General features: G+C 43.9%; 1 long non-coding RNA gene across 1 annotated transcript in view; it reads right to left on the bottom strand.

Annotated features, from left to right (window-relative positions):
• LOC307181349 overlaps positions 1 to 14644 on the bottom strand; it is a 536048-nt gene extending 521404 nt beyond the window's left edge. The window contains exon 1 of the long non-coding RNA XR_013826473.1: positions 14559 to 14644. This is a non-coding gene — a long non-coding RNA (uncharacterized lncRNA). The remainder of the gene's footprint in view (positions 1 to 14558) is intronic.
• Positions 14645 to 15490: the final 846 nt, after the last annotated feature.

Genomic DNA, 15490 nt, shown 5'->3' on the forward strand with positions numbered 1-15490 from the left:
CTCACTTCCCCCCGGTCAAAAGGGCCATCTGAAAAATGTGTAAAATCCAGAAAGGCAGGACAGGCCATGGAGAACTGGGAGCCTTGTTATGCTGATGGGCGGGATGTAAATTGCCAACAACCACTCGGGAGAAGTGTATGGTGTTTCCTGAAACATCTAAAAAACAAAGCAACAGAACCTAGGGCACTTCCACTTATGGTCCTATAGCTTAGGGAAATTAAAATCAAAAAGACACAGCCACCCCAAAGTTTGGAACGGCTCTGTTTACAAGAACCTCGTTTACAGTACAAGTTCAACATCGCAGAAAGTGAAAAATGGATAAAGAAGTTGTGGTATTTACTTACAAAGCAATATCACTCAGCAATGAAATCTGTGTCATCAGGCCCTTAGCAGCACAATGAGTGGATTCAGGTATGATGATTCTAACTGAAGTAAGTAACACAGAAAAAGAAACATCATAAGATATCAGTAATACACGGAATGTAAACTTGGCTACACAGGAACTGAATTACACAACAGAACAGGGTCTCAAATTTAGAAAACCAACTTATGCTTGCTTAAGGGTAAAGGTGAGTTGGGGTGCTGCATAAAACCAGAGATTGAAATGAGCACAGATAAAGTTCCTTAAGTCAAATATGGAATAGACAAGAGCTACTCCTTGCTCAACGAAATGGACTCAACACCGCATATTAAACGCCTAAGAATGTACCTGACTAGTAAGTATCTTAAAAACCTATGGATTGCTATGTCTCCGAAAGAGAATCAAGCATGTGTACAGGGGCATAAACGCAGCAGTGATAGGATTGGAGAGGTTCGGTGAGCAAATGAAGACCCTTTGAAGTCATATTGCATGGTACCCACTACACGGGTCTTAACTCTCCAGGTTTAAGGTATTCTTCCTTCAGCTAAAACATGCATGTGGAACCCAAGTATGATCAACCATGTGAACGGGAGACGTGTTCAAATATGTCTCAGTTTTCCTCCCCTGGTACTCGGGTGCAACATTCCAGACGCTTTACTAACACTCTCCCCACTTGGAGAGTCAGCGCCTTTAACCTCCTGTTTGGCCCAGTTTGCAATTTCTGCGGAAGATGAACAGGAATAGCGAGAACCAATGAGAGGCTAGCTGGAGGTGTCTGGACGGGCAAATTTAACTCTCATTTCCCACCAGGAAGAGGAAATAACCAAAGGCTCAGCATGCCGTGCCGGGACAAGATTAGGGCCTGAAGCCATCCTGCGGTGTTGCGGCCAGGTCACAAGAAAGCGAGTTGAAGAAAGGAGCTCAGGGGCACTGTAATTCACAAACCTGCAGAGTTATAAATGACAGCTATCGTCCAAAAATAGACTGAAGTAAGGCTGCCAAGAGGACTTGAAAGCGGGGCAGAATTGCAGGAAACCGATTTCAGGAGGTAGACTGGAATTGCATTGAAAGCATAGGAAAAGAGGCAGAACGTCCACAATGATGCACTTGGCCAAAAAGGGCGTATGCGTTTTTTCCTGAATATATTCAGGAAAAAACGCATACGCCCTTTTTGGCCAACCAAGCAAGCTTGCAAAGGAAATCTGCACTACAATGAAGTCTCACTTCCCCCCGGTCAAAAGGGCCATCTGAAAAAAGTGTAAAATCCAGAAAGGCAGGACAGGCCATGGAGAACTGGGAGCCTTGTTATGCTGATGGGCGGGATGTAAATTGCCAACAACCACTCGGGAGAAGTGTATGGTGTTTCCTGAAACATCTAAAAAACAAAGCAACAGAACCTAGGGCACTTCCACTTATGGTCCTATAGCTTAGGGAAATTAAAATCAAAAAGACACAGCCACCCCAAAGTTTGGACCGGCTCTGTTTACAAGAACCTCGTTTACAGTACAAGTTCAACATCGCAGAAAGTGAAAAATGGATAAAGAAGTTGTGGTATTTACTTACAAAGCAATATCACTCAGCAATGAAATCTGTGTCATCAGGCCCTTAGCAGCACAATGAGTGGATTCAGGTATGATGATTCTAACTGAAGTAAGTCACACAGAAAAAGAAACATCATAAGATATCAGTAATACACGGAATGTAAACTTGCCTACACAGGAACTGAATTACAGAACAGAACAGGGTCTCAAATTTAGAAAACCAACTTATGCTTGCTTAAGGGTAAAGGTGAGTTGGGTTGCTGCATAAAACCAGAGATTGAAATGAGCACAGATAAAGTTCCTTAAGTCAAATATGGAATAGACAAGAGCTACTCCTTGCTCAACGAAATGGACTCAACACCGCATATTAAACGCCTAAGAATGTACCTGACTAGTAAGTATCTTAAAACCTATGGATTGCTATGTCTCCGAAAGAGAATCAAGCATGTGTACAGGGGCATAAACGCAGCAGTGATAGGATTGGAGAGGTTCGGTGAGCAAATGAAGACCCTTTGAAGTCATATTGCATGGTACCCATTCCACGGGTTTCAACTACCCAGGTTTAAGGTATTCTTCCTTCAGCTAAAACATGCATGTGGAACCTAGAGTATGATCAACCATGTGATCGGGAGACGTGTTCAAATATGTCTCAGTTTTCGTACCCTGGTACTCGGGTGCAACATTCCAGACGCTTTACTAACACTCTCCCGACTTGGAGAGTCAGTCCCTTTAACCTCCTGTTTGGCCCAGTTTGCAATTTCTGCGGAAGATGAACAGGAATAGCGAGAACCAATGAGAGACTAGCTGGAGGTGTCTGGACGGGCAAATTTAACTCTCATTTCCCACCAGGAAGAGGAAATAACCAAAGGCTCAGCGTGCCGTGCCGGAACCAGATTAGGGCCTGAAGCCATCCTGCGGTGTTGCGGCCAGCTCAAAAGAAAGCGAGTTGAACAAAGGAGCTCAGGGGCACTGTAATTCACAAACCTGCAGAGTTATAAATGACAGCTATCGTCCAAAAATAGACTGAAGTAAGGCTGCCAAGAGGACTTGAAAGCGGGGCAGAATTGCAGGAAACCGATTTCAGGAGGTAGACTGGAATTGCATTGAAAGCATAGGAAAAGAGGCAGAACGTCCACAATGATGCACTTGGCCAAAAAGGGCGTATGCGTTTTTTCCTGAATATATTCAGGAAAAAACGCATACGCCCTTTTTGGCCAACCAAGCAAGCTTGCAAAGGAAATCTGCACTACAATGAAGTCTCACTTCCCCCAGGTCAAAAGGGCCATCTGAAAAAAAGTGTAAAATCCAGAAAGGCAGGACAGGCCATGGAGAACTGGGAGCCTTGTTATGCTGATGGGCGGGATGTAAATTGCCAACAACCACTCGGGAGAAGTGTATGGTGTTTCCTGAAACATCTAAAAAACAAAGCAACAGAGCCTAGGGCACTTCCACTTATGGTCCTATAGCTTAGGGAAATTAAAATCAAAAAGACACAGCCACCCCAAAGTTTGGAACGGCTCTGTTTACAAGAACCTTGTTTACAGTACAAGTTCAACATCGCAGAAAGTGAAAAATGGATAAAGCACTTGTGGTACTTACGTACAATGCAGTTTCACTCAGCAATGAAATCTATGTCATCAGGCCCGTAGCAGCATAATGAGTAGATTCAGGTACTATGATTCTAACTGAAATAAGTCACACAGAAAAAGAAACATCATAAGATATCAGTAATACACGGAATGTAAACTTGGCTACACAGGAACTGAATTCCAAAACAGAACAGGGTCTCAAATTTAGAAAACCAACTTATGCTTGCTTAAGGGTAAAGGTGAGTTGGGTTGCTGCATAAAACCAGAGATTGAAATGAGCACAGATAAAGTTCCTTAAGCCAAATATGGAATAGACAAGAGCTACTCCTTGCTCAACGAAATGGACTCAACACCGCATATTAAACGCCTAAGAATGTACCTGACTAGTAAGTATCTTAAAAACCTATGGATTGCTATGTCTCCGAAAGAGAATCAAGCATGTGTACAGGGGCATAAATGCAGCAGTGATAGGATTGGAGAGGTTCGGTGAGCAAATGAAGACCCTTTGAAGTCATATTGCATGGTACCCATTCCACGGGTTTCAACTACCCAGGTTTAAGGTATTCTTCCTTCAGCTAAAACATGCATGTGGAACCTAGAGTATGATCAACCATGTGATCGGGAGACGTGTTCAAATATGTCTCAGTTTTCGTACCCTGGTACTCGGGTGCAACATTCCAGACGCTTTACTAACACTCTCCCGACTTGGAGAGTCAGTCCCTTTAACCTCCTGTTTGGCCCAGTTTGCAATTTCTGCGGAAGATGAACAGGAATAGCGAGAACCAATGAGAGACTAGCTGGAGGTGTCTGGACGGGCAAATTTAACTCTCATTTCCCACCAGGAAGAGGAAATAACCAAAGGCTCAGCGTGCCGTGCCGGAACCAGATTAGGGCCTGAAGCCATCCTGCGGTGTTGCGGCCAGCTCAAAAGAAAGCGAGTTGAACAAAGGAGCTCAGGGGCACTGTAATTCACAAACCTGCAGAGTTATAAATGACAGCTATCGTCCAAAAATAGACTGAAGTAAGGCTGCCAAGAGGACTTGAAAGCGGGGCAGAATTGCAGGAAACCGATTTCAGGAGGTAGACTGGAATTGCATTGAAAGCATAGGAAAAGAGGCAGAACGTCCACAATGATGCACTTGGCCAAAAAGGGCGTATGCGTTTTTTCCTGAATATATTCAGGAAAAAACGCATACGCCCTTTTTGGCCAACCAAGCAAGCTTGCAAAGGAAATCTGCACTACAATGAAGTCTCACTTCCCCCCGGTCAAAAGGGCCATCTGAAAAAAGTGTAAAATCCAGAAAGGCAGGACAGGCCATGGAGAACTGGGAGCCTTGTTATGCTGATGGGCGGGATGTAAATTGCCAACAGACACTCGGGAGAAGTGTATGGTGTTTCCTGAAACATCTAAAAAACAAAGCAACAGAGCCTAGGGCACTTCCACTTATGGTCCTATAGCTTAGGGAAATTAAAATCAAAAAGACACAGCCACCCCAAAGTTTGGAACGGCTCGGTTTACAAGAACCTTGTTTACAGTACAAGTTCAACATCGCAGAAAGTGAAAAATGGATAAAGCACTTGTGGTACTTACGTACAATGCAGTTTCACTCAGCAATGAAATCTATGTCATCAGGCCCGTAGCAGCATAATGAGTAGATTCAGGTACTATGATTCTAACTGAAATAAGTCACACAGAAAAAGAAACATCATAAGATATCAGTAATACACGGAATGTAAACTTGGCTACACAGGAACTGAATTCCAAAACAGAACAGGGTCTCAAATTTAGAAAACCAACTTATGCTTGCTTAAGGGTAAAGGTGAGTTGGGTTGCTGCATAAAACCAGAGATTAAAATGAGCACAGATAAAGTTCCTTAAGCCAAATATGGAATAGACAAGAGCTACTCCTTGCTCAACGAAATGGACTCAACACCGCATATTAAACGCCTAAGAATGTACCTGACTAGTAAGTATCTTAAAAACCTATGGATTGCTATGTCTCCGAAAGAGAATCAAGCATGTGTACAGGGGCATAAACGCAGCAGTGATAGGATTGGAGAGGTTCAGTGAGCAAATGAAGACCCTTTGAAGTCATATTGCATGGTACCCATTACACGGGTCTTAACTCTCCAGGTTTAAGGTATTCTTCCTTCAGCTAAAACATGCATGTGGAACCGAAGTATGATCAACCATGTGAACGGGAGACGTGTTCAAATATGTTTCAGTTTTCCTCCCCTGGTACTCGGGTGCAACATTTCAGACGCTTTACTAACACTCTCCCCACTTGGAGAGTCAGCGCCTTTAACCTCCTGTTTGGCCCAGTTTGCAATTTCTGCGGAAGATGAACAGGAATAGCGAGAACCAATGAGAGGCTAGCTGGAGGTGTCTGGACGGGCAAATTTAACTCTCATTTCCCACCAGGAAGAGGAAATAACCAAAGGCTCAGCGTGCCGTGCCGGAACCAGATTAGGGCCTGAAGCCATCCTGCGGTGTTGCGGCCAGGTCACAAGAAAGCGAGTTGAAGAAAGGAGCTCAGGGGCACTGTAATTCACAAACCTGCAGAGTTATAAATGACAGCTATCGTCCAAAAATAGACTGAAGTAAGGCTGCCAAGAGGACTTGAAAGCGGGGCAGAATTGCAGGAAACCGATTTCAGGAGGTAGACTGGAATTGCATTGAAAGCATAGGAAAAGAGGCAGAACGTCCACAATGATGCACTTGGCCAAAAAGGGCGTATGGGTTTTTCCTGAATATATTCAGGAAAAAACGCATACGCCCTTTTTGGCCAACCAAGCAAGCTTGCAAAGGAAATCTGCACTACAATGAAGTCTCACTTCCCCCCGGTCAAAAGGGCCATCTGAAAAAAGTGTAAAATCCAGAAAGGCAGGACAGGCCATGGAGAACTGGGAGCCTTGTTATGCTGATGGGCGGGATGTAAATTGCCAACAACCACTCGGGAGAAGTGTATGGTGTTTCCTGAAACATCTAAAAAACAAAGCAACAGAGCCTAGGGCACTGCCACTTATGGTCCTATAGCTTAGGGAAATTAAAATCAAAAAGACACAGCCACCCCAAAGTTTGGAACGGCTCTGTTTACAAGAACCTTGTTTACAGTACAAGTTCAACATCGCAGAAAGTGAAAAATGGATAAAGCACTTGTGGTACTTACGTACAATGCAGTATCACTCAGCAATGAAATCTATGTCATCAGGCCCGTAGCAGCATAATGAGTAGATTCAGGTACGATGATTCTAACTGAAATAAGTCACACAGAAAAAGAAACATCATAAGATATCAGTAATACACGGAATGTAAACTTGGCTACACAGGAACTGCATTCCAAAACAGAACAGGGTCTCAAATTTAGAAAACCAACTTATGCTTGCTTAAGGGTAAAGGTGAGTTGGGGTGCTGCATAAAACCAGAGATTGAAATGAGCACAGATAAAGTTCCTTAAGCCAAATATGGAATAGACAAGAGCTACTCCTTGCTCAACGAAATGGACTCAACACCGCATATTAAACGCCTAAGAATGTACCTGACTAGTAAGTATCTTAAAACCTATGGATTGCTATGTCTCCAAAAGAGAATCAAGCATGTGTACAGGGGCATAAACGCAGCAGTGATAGGATTCGAGAGGTTCGGTGAGCAAATGAAGACCCTTTGAAGTCATATTGCATGGTACCCATTCCACGGGTTTCAACTACCCAGGTTTTAGGGATTCTTCCTTCAGCTAAAACATGCATGTGGAACCCAAGTATGATCAACCATGTGAACGGGAGACGTGTTCAAATATGTCTCAGTTTTCCTCCCCTGGTACTCGGGTGCAACATTCCAGACGCTTTACTAACACTCTCCCCACTTGGAGAGTCAGCGCCTTTAACCTCCTGTTTGGCCCAGTTTGCAATTTCTGCAGAAGATGAACAGGAATAGCGAGAACCAATGAGAGGCTAGCTGGAGGTGTCTGGACGGGCAAATTTAACTCTCATTTCCCACCAGGAAGAGGAAATAACCAAAGGCTCAGCGTGCCGTGCCGGAACCAGATTAGGGCCTGAAGCCATCCTGCGGTGTTGCGGCCAGCTCAAAAGAAAGCGAGTTGAAGAAAGGAGCTCAGGGGCACTGTAATTCACAAACCTGCAGAGTTATAAATGACAGCTATCGTCCAAAAATAGACGGAAGTAAGGCTGCCAAGAGGACTTGAAAGCGGGGCAGAATTGCAGGAAACCGATTTCAGGAGGTAGACTGGAATTGCATTGAAAGCATAGGAAAAGAGGCAGAACGTCCACAATGATGCACTTGGCCAAAAAGGGCGTATGCGTTTTTTCCTGAATATATTCAGGAAAAAACGCATACGCCCTTTTTGGCCAACCAAGCAAGCTTGCAAAGGAAATCTGCACTACAATGAAGTCTCACTTCCCCCCGGTCAAAAGGGCCATCTGAAAAAAGTGTAAAATCCAGAAAGGCAGGACAGGCCATGGAGAACTGGGAGCCTTGTTATGCTGATGGGCGGGATGTAAATTGCCAACAACCACTCGGGAGAAGTGTATGGTGTTTCCTGAAACATCTAAAAAACAAAGCAACAGAGCCTAGGGCACTTCCACTTATGGTCCTATAGCTTAGGGAAATTAAAATCAAAAAGACACAGCCACCCCAAAGTTTGGAACGGCTCTGTTTACAAGAACCTCATTTACAGTACAAGTTCAACATCGCAGAAAGTGAAAAATGGATAAAGCACTTGTGGTACTTACGTACAATGCAGTATCACTCAGCAATGAAATCTATGTCATCAGGCCCGTAGCAGCATAATGAGTAGATTCAGGTACTATGATTCTAACTGAAATAAGTCACACAGAAAAAGAAACATCATAAGATATCAGTAATACACGGAATGTAAACTTGGCTACACAGGAACTGCATTCCAAAACAGAACAGGGTCTCAAATTTAGAAAACCAACTTATGCTTGCTTAAGGGTAAAGGTGAGTTGGGTTGCTGCATAAAACCAGAGATTGAAATGAGCACAGATAAAGTTCCTTAAGCCAAATATGGAATACACAAGAGCTACTCCTTGCTCAACGAAATGGACTCAACACCGCATATTAAACGCCTAAGAATGTACCTGACTAGTAAGTATCTTAAAACCTGTGGATTGCTATGTCTCCAAAAGAGAATCAAGCATGTGTACAGGGGCATAAACGCAGCAGTGATAGGATTGGAGAGGTTCGGTGAGCAAATGAAGACCCTTTGAAGTCATATTGCATGGTACCCATTCCACGGGTTTCAACTACCCAGGTTTTAGGTATTCTTCCTTCAGCTAAAACATGCATGTTGAACCCAAGTATGATCAACCATGTGAACGGGAGACGTGTTCAAATATGTCTCAGTTTTCCTCCCCTGGTACTCGGGTGCAACATTCCAGACGCTTTACTAACACTCTCCCCACTTGGAGAGTCAGCGCCTTTAACCTCCTCTTTGGCCCAGTTTGCAATTTCTGCGGAAGATGAACAGGAATAGCGAGAACCAATGAGAGGTTAGCTGGAGGTGTCTGGACGGGCAAATTTAACTCTCATTTCCCACCAGGAAGAGGAAATAACCAAAGGCTCAGCGTGCCGTGCCGGAACCAGATTAGGGCCTGAAGCCATCCTGCGGTGTTGCGGCCAGGTCACAAGAAAGCGAGTTGAAGAAAGGAGCTCAGGGGCACTGTAATTCACAAACCTGCAGAGTTATAAATGACAGCTATCGTCCAAAAATAGACTGAAGTAAGGCTGCCAAGAGGACTTGAAAGCGGGGCAGCATTGCAGGAAACCGATTTCAGGAGGTAGACTGGAATTGCATTGAAAGCATAGGAAAAGAGGCAGAACGTCCACAATGATGCACTTGGCCAAAAAGGGCGTATGCGTTTTTTCCTGAATATATTCAGGAAAAAACGCATACGCCCTTTTTGGCCAACCAAGCAAGATTGCAAAGGAAATCTGCACTACAATGAAGTCTCACTTCCCCCCGGTCAAAAGGGCCATCTGAAAAAAGTGTAAAATCCAGAAAGGCAGGACAGGCCATGGAGAACTGGGAGCCTTGTTATGCTGATGGGCGGGATGTAAATTGCCAACAACCACTCGGGAGAAGTGTATGGTGTTTCCTGAAACATCTAAAAAACAAAGCAACAGAACCTAGGGCACTTCCACTTATGGTCCTATAGCTTAGGGAAATTAAAATCAAAAAGACACAGCCACCCCAAAGTTTGGAACGGCTCTGTTTACAAGAACCTCGTTTACAGTACAAGTTCAACATCGCAGAAAGTGAAAAATGGATAAAGAAGTTGTGGTATTTACTTACAAAGCAATATCACTCAGCAATGAAATCTGTGTCATCAGGCCCGTAGCAGCACAATGAGTGGATTCAGGTATGATGATTCTAACTGAAATAAGTCACACAGAAAAAGAAACATCATAAGATATCAGTAATACACGGAATGTAAACTTGGCTACACAGGAACTGAATTACAGAACAGAACAGGGACTCAAATTTAGAAAACCAACTTATGCTTGCTTAAGGGTAAAGGTGAGTTGGGGTGCTGCATAAAACCAGAGATTGAAATGAGCACAGATAAAGTTCCTTATGTCAAATATGGAATAGACAAGAATTACTCCTTGCTCAACGAAATGGACTCAACACCGCATATTAAACGCCTAAGAATGTACCTGACTAGTAAGTATCTTAAAACCTATGGATTGCTATGTCTCCGAAAGAGAATCAAGCATGTGTACAGGGGCATAAACGCAGCAGTGATAGGATTGGAGAGGTTCGGTGAGCAAATGAAGACCATTTGAAGTCATATTGCATGGTACCCATTCCACGGGTTTCAACTACCCAGGTTTTAGGTATTCTTCCTTCAGCTAAAACATGCATGTGGAACCCAGAGTATGATCAACCATGTGAACGGGAGACGTGTTCAAATATGTCTCAGTTTTCCTCCCCTGGTACTCGGGTGCAACATTCCAGACGCTTTACTAACACTCTCCCGACTTGGAGAGTCAGTCCCTTTAACCTCCTGTTTGGCCCAGTTTGCAATTTCTGCGGAAGATGAACAGGAATAGCGAGAACCAATGAGAGACTAGCTGGAGGTGTCTGGACGGGCAAATTTAACTCTCATTTCCCACCAGGAAGAGGAAATAACCAAAGGCTCAGCATGCCGTACCGGAACCAGATTAGGGCCTGAAGCCATCCTGCAGTGTTGCGGCCAGGTCACAAGAAAGCGAGTTGAAGAAAGGAGCTCAGGGGCACTGTAATTCACAAACCTGCAGAATTATAAATGACAGCTATCGTCCAAAAATAGACTGAAGTAAGGCTGCCAAGAGGACTTGAAAGCGGGGCAGCATTGCAGGAAACCGATTTCAGGAGGTAGACTGGAATTGCATTGAAAGCATAGGAAAAGAGGCAGAACGTCCACAATGATGCACTTGGCCAAAAAGGGCGTATGCGTTTTTTCCTGAATATATTCAGGAAAAAACGCATACGCCCTTTTTGGCCAACCAAGCAAGCTTGCAAAGGAAATCTGCACTACAATGAAGTCTCACTTCCCCCCGGTCAAAAGGGCCATCTGAAAAAAGTGTAAAATCCAGAAAGGCAGGACAGGCCATGGAGAACTGGGAGCCTTGTTATGCTGATGGGCGGGATGTAAATTGCCAACAGACACTCGGGAGAAGTGTATGGTGTTTCCTGAAACATCTAAAAAACAAAGCAACAGAGCCTAGGGCACTGCCACTTATGGTCCTATAGCTTAGGGAAATTAAAAACAAAAAGACACAGCCACCCCAAAGTTTGGGACGCCTCTGTTTACAAGAACCTCGTTTACAGTACAAGTTCAACATCGCAGAAAGTGAAAAATGGATAAAGAAGTTGTGGTATTTACTTACAAAGCAATATCACTCAGCAATGAATTCTATGTCATCAGGCCCTTAGCATCACAATGAGTGGATTCAGGTATGATGATTCTAACTGAAATAAGTCACACAGAAAAAGAAACATCATAAGATATCAGTAATACACGGAATGTAAACTTGGCTACACAGGAACTGAATTACAGAACAGAACAGGGTCTCAAATTTACAAAACCAACTTATGCTTGCTTAAGGGGAAAGGTGAGTTGGGGTGCTGCATAAAACCAGAGATTGAAATGAGCACAGATAAAGTTCCTTAAGCCAAATATGGAATAGACAAGAGCTACTCCTTGCTCAACGAAATGGACTCAAAACCCCATATTAAACCCCTAAGAATGTACCTGACTAGTAAGTATCTTAAAACCTATGGATTGCTATGTCTCCAAAAGAGAATCAAGCGTGTGTACAGAGGAATAAACACAGCAGTGATAGGATTGGAGAGGTTCGGTGAGCAAATGAAAACCCTTTGAAGTTATATTGCATGGTACCCATTACACGGGTCTGAACTCTCCAGGTTTAAGGTATTCTTCCTTCAGCTAAAACATGCATGTGGAACCCAGAGTATGATCAACCATGTGAACGGGAGACGTGTTCAAATATGTCTCAGTTTTCCTCCCCTGGTACTCGGGTGCAACATTCCAGATGCTTTACTAACACTCTCCCGACTTGGAGAGTCAGTCCCTTTAACCTCCTGTTTGGCCCAGTTTGCAATTTCTGCGGAAGATGAACAGGAATAGTGAGAACCAATGAGAGGCTAGCTGGAGGTGTCTGGACGGGCAAATTTAACTCTCATTTCCCACCAGGAAGAGGAATTAACCAAAGGCTCAGCATGCCGGGCCGGAACCAGATTAGGGCCTGAAGCCATCCTGCGGTGTTGCGGCCAGCTCAAAAGAAAGCAAGTTGAAGAAAGGAGCTCAGGGGCACTGTAATTCACAAACCTGCAGAGTTATAAATGACAGCTATCGTCCAAAAATAGACTGAAGTAAGGCTGCCAAGAGGACTTGAAAGCGGGGCAGAATTGCAGGAATCCGATTTCAGGAGGTAGACTGGAATTGCATTGAAAGCATAGGAAAAGAGGCAGAACGTCCACAATGATGCACTTGGCCAAAAAGGGCGTATGCGTTTTTTCCTGAATATATTCAGGAAAAAACGCATACGCCCTTTTTGGCCAACCAAGCAAGCTTGCAAAGGAAATCTGCACTACAATGAAGTCTCACTTCCCCCCGGTCAAAAGGGCCATCTGAAAAAAGTGTAAAATCCAGAAAGGCAGGACAGGCCATGGAGAACTGGGAGCCTTGTTATGCTGATGGGCGGGATGTAAATTGCCAACAACCACTCGGGAGAAGTGTATGGTGTTTCCTGAAACATCTAAAAAACAAAGCAACAGAGCCTAGGGCACTTCCACTTATGGTCCTATAGCTTAGGGAAATTAAAATCAAAAAGACACAGCCACCCCAAAGTTTGGAACGGCTCTGTTTACAAGAACCTCGTTTACAGTACAAGTTCAACATCGCAGAAAGTGAAAAATGGATAAAGAAGTTGTGGTATTTACTTACAAAGCAATATCACTCAGCAATGAAATCTGTGTCATCAGGCCCTTAGCAGCACAATGAGTGGATTCAGGTATGATGATTTTAACTGAAGTAAGTCACACAGAAAAAGAAACATCATAAGATATCAGTAATACACGGAATGTAAACTTGGCTACACAGGAACTGAATTACAGAACAGAACAGGGTCTCAAATTTAGAAAACCAACTTATGCTTGCTTAAGGGGAAAGGTGAGTTGGGGTGCTGCATAAAACCAGAGATTGAAATGAGCACAGATAAAGTTCCTTAAGCCAAATATGGAATAGACAAGAGCTACTCCTTGCTCAACGAAATGGACTCAACACCCCATATTAAACGCCTAAGAATGTTCCTGACTAGTAAGTATCTTAAAACCTATGGATTGCTATGTCTCCAAAAGAGAATCAAGCGTGTGTACAGGGGCATAAACGCAGCAGTGATAGGATTGGAGAGGTTCGGTGAGCAAATGAAGACCCTTTGAAGTCATATTGCATGGTACCCATTCCACGGGTTTCAACTACCCAGGTTTAAGGTATTCTTCCTTCAGCTAAAACATGCATGTGGAACCTAGAGTATGATCAACCATGTGATCGGGAGACGTGTTCAAATATGTCTCAGTTTTCGTACCCTGGTACTCGGGTGCAACATTCCAGACGCTTTACTAACACTCTCCCGACTTGGAGAGTCAGTCCCTTTAACCTCCTGTTTGGCCCAGTTTGCAATTTCTGCGGAAGATGAACAGGAATAGCGAGAACCAATGAGAGACTAGCTGGAGGTGTCTGGACGGGCAAATTTAACTCTCATTTCCCACCAGGAAGAGGAATTAACCAAAGGCTCAGCGTGCCGTGCCGGAACCAGATTAGGTCCTGAAGCCATCTTGCGGTGTTGCGGCCAGGTCACAAGAAAGCGAGTTGAAGAAAGGAGCTCAGGGGCACTGTAATTCACAAACCTGCAGAGTTATAAATGACAGCTATCGTCCAAAAATAGACTGAAGTAAGGCTGCCAAGAGGACTTGAAAGCGGGGCAGAATTGCAGGAAACCGATTTCAGGAGGTAGACTGGAATTGCATTGAAAGCATAGGAAAAGAGGCAGAACGTCCACAATGATGCACTTGGCCAAAAAGGGCGTATGCGTTTTTTCCTGAATATATTCAGGAAAAAACGCATACGCCCTTTTTGGCCAACCAAGCAAGCTTGCAAAGGAAATCTGCACTACAATGAAGTCTCACTTCCCCCCGGTCAAAAGGGCCATCTGAAAAAAGTGTAAAATCCAGAAAGGCAGGACAGGCCATGGAGAACTGGGAGCCTTGTTATGCTGATGGGCGGGATGTAAACTGCCAACAACCACTCGGGAGAAGTGTATGGTGTTTCCTGAAACATCTAAAAAACAAAGCAACAGAGCCTAGGGCACTTCCACTTATGGTCCTATAGCTTAGGGAGATTAAAATCAAAAAGACACAGCCACCCAAAGTTTGGAACGGCTCTGTTTACAAGAACCTCGTTTACAGTACAAGTTCAACATCGCAGAAAGTGAAAAATGGATAAAGAACTTGTGGTACTTACGTAAAATGCAGTATCACTCAGCAATGAAATCTATGTCATCAGGCCCGTAGCAGCATAATGAGTAGATTCAGGTCCGATGATTCTAACTGAAATAAGTCACACAGAAAAAGAAACATCATAAGATATCAGTAATACACGGAATGTAAACTTGGCTACACAGGAACTGAATTACAGAACAGAACAGGGTCTCAAATTTAGAAAACCAACTTATGCTTGCTTAAGGGTAAAGGTGAGTTGGGGTGCTGCATAAAACCAGAGATTGAAATGAGCACAGATAAAGTTCCTTAAGTCAAATATGGAATAGACAAGAGCTACTCCTTGCTCAACGAAATGGACTCAACACCGCATATTAAACGCCTAAGAATGTACCTGACTAGTAAGTATCTTAAAAACCTATGGATTGCTATGTCTCCGAAAGAGAATCAAGCATGTGTACAGGGGCATAAACGCAGCAGTGATAGGATTGGAGAGGTTCGGTGAGCAAATGAAGACCCTTTGAAGTCATATTGCATGGTACCCATTACACGGGTCTTAACTGTCCAGGTTTAAGGTATACTTCCTTCAGCTAAAACATGCATGTGGAACCCAAGTATGATCAACCATGTGAACGGGAGACGTGTTCAAATATGTCTCAGTTTTCCTCCCCTGGTACTCGGGTGCAACATTCCAGACGCTTTACTAACACTCTCCCCACTTGGAGAGTCAGCGCCTTTAACCTCCTGTTTGGCCCAGTTTGCAATTTCTGCGAAAGATGAACAGGAATAGCGAGAACCAATGAGAGACTAGCTGGAGGTGTCTGGACGGGCAAATTTAACTCTCATTTCCCACCAGGAAAATGAAATAACCAAAGGCTCAGCGTGCCGTGCCGGAACCAGATTAGGGCCTGAAGCCATCCTGCGGTGTTGCGGCCAGGTCACAAGAAAGCAAGTTGA

The sequence above is a fragment of the Stenella coeruleoalba genome (assembly GCF_951394435.1).
Source record: "Stenella coeruleoalba genome assembly, contig: scaffold_32, whole genome shotgun sequence".
NCBI classification, from domain to species: Eukaryota; Metazoa; Chordata; class Mammalia; order Artiodactyla; family Delphinidae; genus Stenella; species Stenella coeruleoalba.